Raw genomic sequence first — 10764 nt, forward strand, 5'->3', positions numbered from 1 at the left:
GACCGAGAGAAAAGGAACGAGCTGTCACACAAAACAAAATCTGACCCCAAGCAAGTTAAAGTTCTCATTGACAATATTTTACTTGCCATCAAAATGAATGCATCAATGCTGTCAGTTCCACAAATCCACAATCACATGGCAAAGTATGTGAGTCCTTGAAGTGGCACATTTGGACCAGCTGATGCGCATAAAGTCAAAGCAAGAAGCAGACGAAGCATCAACCTGGACAACGTGTACAACCGTTGGAGAAGTGAGAAGCACAGACGTGAAAAATAAGGTAACATTTAAGTCAAAATGTGTGCATATTCTACTGACATTTATTAAGATTTTTCATTTATGGATATTAATCAATAAATGCTGTTACTACTAGATCATTTATGGGTAGTAGAAATGCTCATAACAAAACTGTAATTATATATTTTACAGAGTTACAGGAATTTATACTGTATCACAAGCTACAGCACATGTCATTGAGCAAAATGTGAATGTTTTAATGTGAACAAAATGTTATGTCTGAAAGGTGTATATGTCTCATTTGTTCCAGAACAGGACCCTCAGCCAGGCCACAACTGGACCACAGCCAGGCCAAAGCAGGACTCTCGCATATATAACGTACTATACATCTCATGAACAACAAGATGTTTGTCTTTTTCATCTTAAGTGGGCAAAATCACTTATATTAAAAGTAAACTAATGAAAATTGCTGCTGTAATTTGATTCTTTTAATAAGCCATGTAACTTGCTATGATCCAAGGTTTTGAACAGGTGTGATACTGGTGTGTGGCCACAGCGTGCACATCTGATGTTGCTCACAGTGGTCCTCAGTGTGCTCAGGGAGCTTGTGTGTATGCCCAGACACATGACAAATTAGAGGGAACATTGGTGGTGACATACAGGGTTTTTCCTGCATAGAGAACATTTGGGCGTAAGCAGTGTCTTGGTCTGTGATTCTTGCCTTCTCCAAAAGTTCTCGTTTTTTGTTTGTTTTTTAATATGAACATTCTTTGGCAATAAACCTGTTTCTGATTCTGATTTCTAAGCCGTTTTCCCGAGCGCCTATGACAAATCCCAAGCGCCTAAGGCAAAAAAAAGTCTGCGATGAAAAAAAAAAATGAAAAAAAACTGTGTTCATCACGTGCATGTCAGCGAATATGTTCTCAATAGTATGTTTCAAGTAGGCTACAGCCGAACCCTCGTTCTGTTTTGATCAATAGTAATCGAGTTAATAAGCGTGTGCTAGTGAGAATGTGCGCGGATGTGTCGGCGCGTATCACGGCAGAGCGATGCGCGTTATGGGAGCGGCGGTGCTGGGCTTAGCCCAGAAGAGTGAAGCAGAGGAGTGAAGCAGCAACATTTGTAGACATAGAAACACTCTCAGACAGCAGCTTGCTGTTACGTGCGCCTGCTGCCAGCCTGACTCCGCTGTTTTAGGTGAATGACGTCACGTGCGACCTGGAGGTGTTAACCACGTGTGTGCCAAATCTTTTATTTTTATTTTGTTTAATTAACATTCGGGGCTAATTAAAAAACATCCGGGGCTTTAGCCTAGGGACGCCACTGGCTCACGGTAAACGCATTCGATCGGGAGCGCGCGAGGGTTTTGATAAAGTTAGTGGAAGGGATTTATGTGAAACATCCGTTTTTCAAAATAAGATGTCGACAAATCATACACGAACATATACAAGTAAACAATGAACTGATTTAGTATCTTTAGAGATCGTTTCTGAGATTTAGCTTAAATTATGCTAACATCAAAACATTTTTACTGTACCAAGGAAGAGTTGATAAAAATAAGTCAGACTTTTGTATGTTAAACAAGAGTTCCAGGAAATGAATAATGCAGATGTGTGCCATACATATCTGAAATCCCCTACAATAGCAATCAAACAATTTTAATGTATCAATTAGGAAATTTTTCAAAGTAAAAGTCCTAAATGTTTAAAGAAATCTTTAATTTCTTTCATGTTTGAGGTGCTTTATATATGCCTTTTTTTTCGTCCCGATGTTCGCGCACACGCCGGCATCCGAGCTCTGCGGCGCGCGAGACTGAGATCGGAGTCGCGTTAACGCGACACTAGAGACAGAATGACACGCTGCTGTAGAGACGACCAACAACAGACGGATTGGAAGCTCATTCTGCGCATGCGTTAAATGCGCTAAAAAAACAAAACTAGTTAAACCTGTAATTTAATTAACTGAGTTAACGCGTTATTTTTCACAGCACTAATATATATATATGTATATATTCATATATACATATATACAGGCACGTGCACAGACATTTTGAGGGGCAGGTGCTCAAACCCCAAAAAGGGCACCCAATGCCAAAAAAGAAAATTCTGACAGAGTTGAAGCATTAGCATCAATACACTGATGAAGCAATACATCCTCGACCTGCATTTCCTCTGGCAGCATCAGACCGCTAGCTTACATTTTCTTTATGAATAAAGATGAATTATTATGTGTGTAACTACATGTGTGTAACTACGTGTGTGTAACTACATGTGTGTAACTACATGTGTGTAACTACGTGTGTGTAACTACGTGTGTGTAACTACGTGTGTGTAACTACGTGTGTGTAACTACATGTGTGTAACTACATGTGTGTAACTACATGAGTGTAACTACGTGTGTGTAACTACATGAGTGTAACTACATGAGTGTAACTACGTGTGTGTAACTACGTGTGTGTAACTACATGAGTGTAACTACATGAGTGTAACTACATGTGTGTAACTACGTGTGTGTAACTACATGAGTGTAACTACATGAGTGTAACTACATGAGTGTAACTACGTGTGTGTAACTACATGAGTGTAACTACATGTGTGTAACTACATGAGTGTAACTACATGAGTGTAACTACGTGTGTGTAACTACATGAGTGTAACTACATGTGTGTAACTACATGAGTGTAACTACATGTGTGTAACTACATGTGTGTAACTACATCTGTGTAACTACGTGTGTGTAACTACATGAGTGTAACTACGTGTGTGTAACTACGTGTGTGTAACTACATGTGTGTAACTACATGAGTGTAACTACATGTGTGTAACTACATGTGTGTAACTACATGTGTGTAACTACATGTGTGTAACTACATCAGTGTAACTACATCAGTGTAACTACGTGTGTGTAACTACATGTGTGTAACTACGTGAGTGTAACTACGTGAGTGTAACTACGTGAGTGTAACTACGTGAGTGTAACTACATGAGTGTAACTACATGTGTGTAACTACATGTGTGTAACTACATGAGTGTAACTACGTGTGTGTAACTACATGTGTGTAACTACGTGAGTAACTACGTCAGTGTAACTACATGTGTGTAACTACATGAGTGTAACTACATGTGTGTAACTACATGTGTGTAACTACATGTGTGTAACTACATGTGTGTAACTACGTCTGTGTAACTACGTGAGTGTAACTACGTGAGTGTAACTACATGAGTGTAACTACGTGTGTGTAACTACATGTGTGTAACTACATGTGTGTAACTACATGAGTGTAACTACGTGTGTAACTACATGTGTGTAACTACGTCTGTGTAACTACGTGAGTGTAACTACATGAGTGTAACTACATGAGTGTAACTACATGTGTGTAACTACATGTGTGTAACTACATGTGTGTAACTACGTGTGTAACTACATTAGTAACTACATGTGTGTAACTACATGTGTGTAACTACGTGAGTGTAACTACGTGAGTGTAACTACATGTGTGTAACTACGTGAGTGTAACTACATTATTCTGCATATGTTCTTCAGCGAGGCAATTAAAACCTGCATCACATTTATAACTGAATGACTTTAAATGTTACTGTATAGTGGGATAAACGTGAGAACACCCTAAATAACTGAAGTCATGTCATCCAGCAGCTCCCCAACGCTCACATTAACCATACCTGCAAACTCATGAGGGGTGAAAAGGTGACAACAAGATGTGATATATATATTTATATGTATGTATATATATATATTAACATAGAGGAAGCTGACTCCGCTATGGAGAGCCTATGAACTCCTGAGGGAGCAGCTCTGTCTGCTGTTACGAGCTACAGCTCCACGTGTGAGGAAGAGGACCCACCTTCATGTAGGCGTCCAGCGTGTCCTGGTCCAGAGTGTCAGGAGCTTGAAGTCCAGATGGTTCCTCCTCATGAGGAGCATTGCATGTTGGCTCTAACAAGAACAACAAAGGAAACACTCACTCAAGCTTTCCATACAAACACGACTAGGCCAGGAAAAGTCTTTGGATTTAAATCGTTCCCAGAATTAAAGCCACACACACGACTAGTTCACAGAACATGGACTCACACACTGACCGTGATACTGAGGCGACACGGGAAGAACTGGATGGTCATTAACACCGTCTCAACCACAGGCCCTCCAGGAGCATCCTCACGATGACCTGGAAGCACAGACATTACATCATGTGAGGAACACGGATCAGACATTACATCATGTGAGGAACACGTGAGGAACATGGATCAGACATTACATCATGTGAGGAACACGTGAGGAACATGGATCAGACATTACATCATGTGAGGAACACGGATCAGACATTACATCATGTGAGGAACACGTGAGGAACATCGCCGTGTTGCTCTGTAGTTTCACGTCGCCGTGTTGGTCGAGTCAAGGCCTCGTCCATCGTGTGTTTGAGGTCACTAACCAGCATGGTGCGCAACTTCTCCCGGTCCGACACGGTCGCTTCTTAACCCGTAACACCGGTGGAGACGTCCGGACACTTGTAGCGTTAGCTGTCCGCCATTTTAGCTCGAGTTGTAGCCGTTGTCGTGGTGGCTCGTTCGTCTTTCTTCGTCCGTAGATTATGGCTCACTGTCTCTCAGACGTAGTTATAAAGCCGTACAGGCGGAAGCATCAATTTACTTTTAAGATGTACTCATTTTAAAGTGAAGCACGGAGCCTCGCGTCGATCTAGCGATTTTTAACAAAACTACCTGTCAAACCCCGGCTCTTTATACGAGACGCACAAGCCCAACAGACATCGCGTTGACACCGCTGGAGAGAGGAGACTCTGCCCAACGCGGACATGTACCTGATATGGTTGAGGGGTTTAGAAAAGTGAGCTCCAGCGCAGTTTGCAAAAGTGGAACGGCCCGCTTCCTGTGGTCTGGTTTGACACGACGTCTTCTTCTTCTTCTTCTGTGGTGTTTTACGGCAGCTTGCATCCTTTAAGTTGCACTACTGCCATCTTCCGGTTCCTAGCTACTATACTTTCCCCATCAGTCCTGTTGCTCGCAAAAATGGCATGAAACACCCTCTTCCCACACCACTCGACCCCCACTCCAATATACTCCCTATCTCGCTTCCCTTCATCCCTTGTCTCTCCATTTCTTCCAACATGACCTTCCTTTCTGACCTGTATTTATTGCATGTGGTAACAACATGTTGTACCGTTTCTGGTGCCTGGCAGCGCTCACAAAGTCCAGTTGGGTGTTTCCCCATCACAAATAATGTGCTGCATAAATAGCTGTGCCCAATCCTCAATCTTGCCATTGTGACTTCTTCCTCCTATTTCCTCCTGACTTTTACCCCCCTCACTTTACTCTGAATTGAGTACAAGTGTCTCCCCCTCGTCTCCTGGTCCCATTGACGTTGCCACACCCTGTTGATATTTTCCTTGATGATGCCCTTTCCCTCTGCTTTTGATAACTTAAGATCTACTTGTACTCTGTTTTCCTTTAGTGCTTGTTTGGCTAGCTTGTCCACTTTCTCATTCCCTCTGATACCTACATGAGCGGCACCCATAAAAATACTACTTCAATGCCTTGCTCCACTGCTCTTGAGCTCATTGTCAATATTTTAAACAGTAGATCTTGTCGCGTTTTGGACAGACCCGACTTCAGACTGGCGAGTGCCGACATGGAGTCACTGCACACAAGGACTTTGCCTGGTCTTTGTTTCTCAATCCACTCTAATGCCAAGACAAGTGCATACAATTCAACTGAATACACAGCCAGAAAATCCGAAGTGCGTCTGTATATTTCATAATGTTTGCTCGGGACTGAAACAGCAGACCCTGTACTGCCTGCAACTGGATCTTTAGATCCATCAGTGAAAACCTGCACATGCTCTACGTATTTTCCAGCTGTGTACTCATAGAACTCACTCACTAGATCAGGATTCTTTTGCTTTACCTTAATCTGCAGCAACTCCATGTCTACCTCTGGTTCCTTCAGCAACCACACAGGAGTTATTGGCCAAATGACAGTAGGGATAAGCTCTATCTCAGAGACTCCTAGGCTTCTTGCTGCTGCTTCTCCTATCCAGCCAAAACTCGTCTTTGGCACTTTGTGCCTTTCCCAACATGCCTGCAGTACTTTTTTAGTTGGATGACTACCCTCATGACCTCTCAAATTTACCCAATAATTACCCAGCAGTTGCTTTCTGCGAAGACCCAGTGGCATTTCTCCGGTCTCTACTTGGATGGCGCACACAGGTGATGTTCTTACTGCCCTATACAGATTCTCAAGGCCCTGGCCTGGATAACATCTAGCTGCTTAAGTGCGGTTTCTGAAGCTGACCCATATGCTACACTACCATAATCTAATCTGGATTTAATTAAAGCTTTGTACATGTGCAGTAGAGATGCAACCTCTGCTCCCCAGTCCAACCCTACCAGACATCTCAATACATTAATTACTTTTTTACACTTATCGCTAACGTTTTTAATGTGGTCCTTCCATGTTAATCTGCTGTCAAAGTGTACTCTAAGAAACGAAACGTCTCTACTATTTCTAAATTGCTCCCATACAGCTTCAGCTGACAGTTTCCCCTGGTTCTCCGTCTGGTAAAGAGCATTACTTTCGTTTTTTCTGCTGAAAATCTGAATCCCCATTTCTTCCCCCACAGTTCAACTTGCTTTATCCCTTCTTGCAATTTGTTAACAATATGTTCCAAGTTTCTACCCTTTTTCCATAGAGCCCCATCATCTGCAAATAGTGACCTTCCCACATCTGGTGAGACCTTTCCAAAGATGTCATTTATTGCAATGCAAAATAAAATAGGACTTACCACACTCCCTTGTGGTGTCCCATTTTCTACCTCAAATGTTCTTGATCTTTCAGTCCCTACTTTTACCTGGATAGTTCTTTTATCTAGAAATTCCCTAACCCAATTAAACAGTTTCCCCCCAATTCCTATGGAATGCATTTTAATCAATAGCCCTTCCCTCCATAGCATATCATACGCCTTTTCTACATCAAAAAACACTGCTGCCACAGTTTCTTTGTTAACCTGTGCCTTTCTTACCTCATCTTCTAAACATAGGATTGAATCCAAGGTTCCCCTACCTTTCCTAAATCCACTCTGGCACCCTACTAGTATCCGATGTTTCTCTACATAGTACATTAATCTCTCATTTACCATCCGTTCCATAAGTTTGCATATATTCGACGTTAGCGCAATTGGCCTATAATTTGATGGGTTACTGGCATCTTTCCCTGGCTTCCTTATAGGGACAATCACAGCCTCCTTCCACCTTGCTGGTATGCTACCTTCCTCCCACACTTTATTATACAATGTTAACAATTTATTCAGCCCTCTCCACTTAATTGTTTTACCATAATGTAACATATGTCATCATTTCCTGGGGCAGTCATTCCAGCTTTAGCAACTGCTCTTGTTAGCTCCCCTATTGTAAATGGTACACTTAGTTCATCTTCAGTATCCTCCTTCTTCCTCAAGGCCTCCCTATGTGTACATCTTGTTTCCTCTCTAGTTCGCTTCCCTTCCTCAGACAGATTATTATTGCTGTGTATCTTTACAAATGTACTAGCCAACATAACAGCTTTCTCTTTATTAGTCACCGCTACCTCTTCTCCATCTTTTAGTACAGGATAACTCCACTCTCTTCTGTCCCCTCCCATCTTTCTAATCATTCCCCATATTTCTCCTACTGGTGTTGTATTTCCAACTGTCTCACAAAACTTCCTCCAGTATGTCCTCTTTGCCTGCCTTATTGTCTTTCTCACTAATGCCTGAGCTTTCTTGAACTGTATCATATACTGATAGTTATGGGTTCTTTTCATGAACTTGAATGCCCTGTTTCTATTTCTAACCGCCTCTTTACAAGTATTGGTCCACCATGGTACTGCTTTTCTACTTGCTTTTCCTTTACTTTTTGGGATGGACTCTAGAGCAGCTGCCCTAATGCCTTCTACGATCATATCATTTAGGCTTTCTATAGGCATATCACCATTAATCTTACTCAGATGCCCATCACTCTTTTCCTTAAATCTCTTCCAGTTGGCCTTCCCAAAGACCCATTTTCACCCCTGGCTTCTTCCACTACTGACATACGAATATTTATTTTACAAAATATCGGGTAGTGATCACTGCCTATAGTTCCCTCATGATATGCTTTCCAATCACACACTGCCGCAATGTTACTTGACACTAGTGTTAGGTCCAGCACAGACTCCTTTCCTGTGCTGACATTAATCCTGGTTTTACTCCCATCATTTATGCAGACTAAATTCCTAACATCTAATAGTTCTTCTATAGTTTGTCCATTGCCATCCGTACTTCCACTCCCCCATAATGTGTTATGTGCGTTGAAGTCCCCACACCATACTATACTTGTCCGATCTTGTCCTTCTATTTCTTCCAATTCTCTCAATTCTAGTTTTACACATGGATTATAATAATTCACAACCACAATTTTCTTCCTATCACTCCAAACTTCAACTACCACATACTCCATTTCTTGCCCTATACCCAGTACCCTATGGGGAATCCCTTCTTTATCAAAGTAACACAGCCCCCTCCTTGTCCTTCTTTCCTATCTCTTCGAATTGATACATACCCATTTATTACAAAGTCCAATCTTGGCTTTAGCCACGATTCTTGTATGCACAGGACATCTGGTTTCTCCCTTCTGCTATCTATAAATTTCTTAAGCTCCTGCCCATTGGAAATTAAACTTCTTGCATTTCATTGAAGTATTAACATGATTATCACCCAATACATGCATGCTGGCTTGCCTGTACACTAAGACGGTCTCTCACTTCCTCCCATTTTAAACCTATCATATCAAGATGATGAACTGCTGCTTTAACAATTATTTGAATCCTTTCAGTTTTTGACTTAACCTCAGCAGTTGCATTTATCACCCCTGCTATGAAAGTCACCATCTTCTCCTTCTCTGCCCGTACCCTGACTTTATCATTTCTTTCTGCTTCCACTGCCATTTGGACTTTATTGATACCCTCCTCTGGCTTCTTCTCCTGCCTCACCAACTTAACTGCTTCTGCATAAGTTACATTTCCTTTCCTTCTTGTTTGTTGGACTTCCACCTCTCGCTTCATTGCTTCACATCCCCAATACGCAACACTATGTCTCCCACCGCAGTTGCAGCACTTTGGCTGAACTCCTTCTCCACACTTTCCATATTCATGTTCTCCTCCACACCTGGCACACCTTATCTTTCCTCTGCACACTTTTGCCACATGCCCAAATTCCTGACATTTGAAACACCTCACTGGTTTTGGTGTAAACTCCCTTACTCTGTATTTCACAAATCCACAATACAGTTCCGCAGGAATGTCTTTTCCATCAAACTCTACCAAAATTGTTTCCGTTTCCTTTTTCTCTATTCCTCTTGTCATTCTTTTAGCACTCTTAACTGCTCCGCAACGTACTATTAAGCTCGCCACCAGATCCTTCATATTCATACTCAAGGGTACTCCAGATATCACTCCCCTAGCGTCATTTGGCCTCTGTTCTCCCACTTTCACCACTTTAAGCACTTTTATCTGTCCAACCACGGCAAGTGTTTTGCCTTATCAACTTGTTCCTTACTGTTGCACCCAATTAAGAGATTGCCATCTCCCAAGACCCTTGCATACTTCACTTCTCCCAATTGTGCTCTAATTACTTTAGTCAGCTTTAATGGATCAATTTTCTTAACTCCTCCTTCTCCTTCAAATCGTATCACTACATTCAGTAGTTCTGCCTTTGGTTCTCCAACTTCCTCTTCTTCACTCTCGGTTTCACCCAAATTCTCTTTTCCCCTCTTTTTCTTCTTCCTTGTCTTTTCCCACTCATTCTCCCTCCTGCCTCTTGCCTCTCTACCACTTAGCTCCATGCTATCACTATCTTCCTCTACTCCAGCCATCCTGACTGAAGCGTAAAAGTCAAACTTCTGGGTCGACTGTGACCACCTGTTACCTCTCTTCCTGTCTGACCAACTAAGCCGCACCAGAAACTTCCAAATCCAGCAAAAACTCGCGCAAAATCAGCTCCACAGTCTCTCTCTAGGAGGAAGATGACTGCGTTGTCTCGCCAAGCAGCCCGCTCCAAAGACCTTGACACGACGTCCTACAGGGCAGAGAGTTGATGTCGCGTTCAGGCTCTTTAAAAAAAAGTGTAAGTCTGTTGGATTCCGTGGTCACGTCGCTCCGAAGAGCACAACATTTAAGACGTTTTCACCAAAAAATATGCACGAAGAGTGACATTTTGTGGGCCTGAAAGGAAGTTGTTTGGAGAAATTAAAGAATATTTGTCCAGCTGAGATCGCTGCTCGATGACGTAGAACGTCGAATGACGTAATAGAGGCTTACATGGCTTTGTAGTTTCCCTATATATAGAGGCAGCTGCAACGAGACAAACATTCGCTTTGCGTCAGCTTTTTGATACTTGGACATACATCAGAGACCATCGACCACAGAACCAGACATAAGAACACCAGATTGTTTGATTTTTAACATTTTAAAAAGAATATGTCTT

The 10764-nt window shown here is 42.1% G+C and overlaps 1 long non-coding RNA gene across 1 annotated transcript; it reads right to left on the reverse strand.

Annotated features, from left to right (window-relative positions):
- Nucleotides 1-4100: 4100 nt before the first annotated feature.
- LOC130194840 (uncharacterized) lies at nt 4101-5156 on the reverse strand. Its single transcript, XR_008831972.1, has 3 exons — nt 5072-5156; nt 4332-4417; nt 4101-4188 (listed from the first exon to the last, which is right to left on the reverse strand). It is a non-coding gene; the product is annotated as an uncharacterized LOC130194840 (long non-coding RNA).
- Between the last annotated feature and the right edge of the window lie 5608 nt (nt 5157-10764).

Source organism: Pseudoliparis swirei, chromosome 6 (assembly GCF_029220125.1).
Source record: "Pseudoliparis swirei isolate HS2019 ecotype Mariana Trench chromosome 6, NWPU_hadal_v1, whole genome shotgun sequence".
NCBI classification, from domain to species: domain Eukaryota; kingdom Metazoa; phylum Chordata; class Actinopteri; order Perciformes; family Liparidae; genus Pseudoliparis; species Pseudoliparis swirei.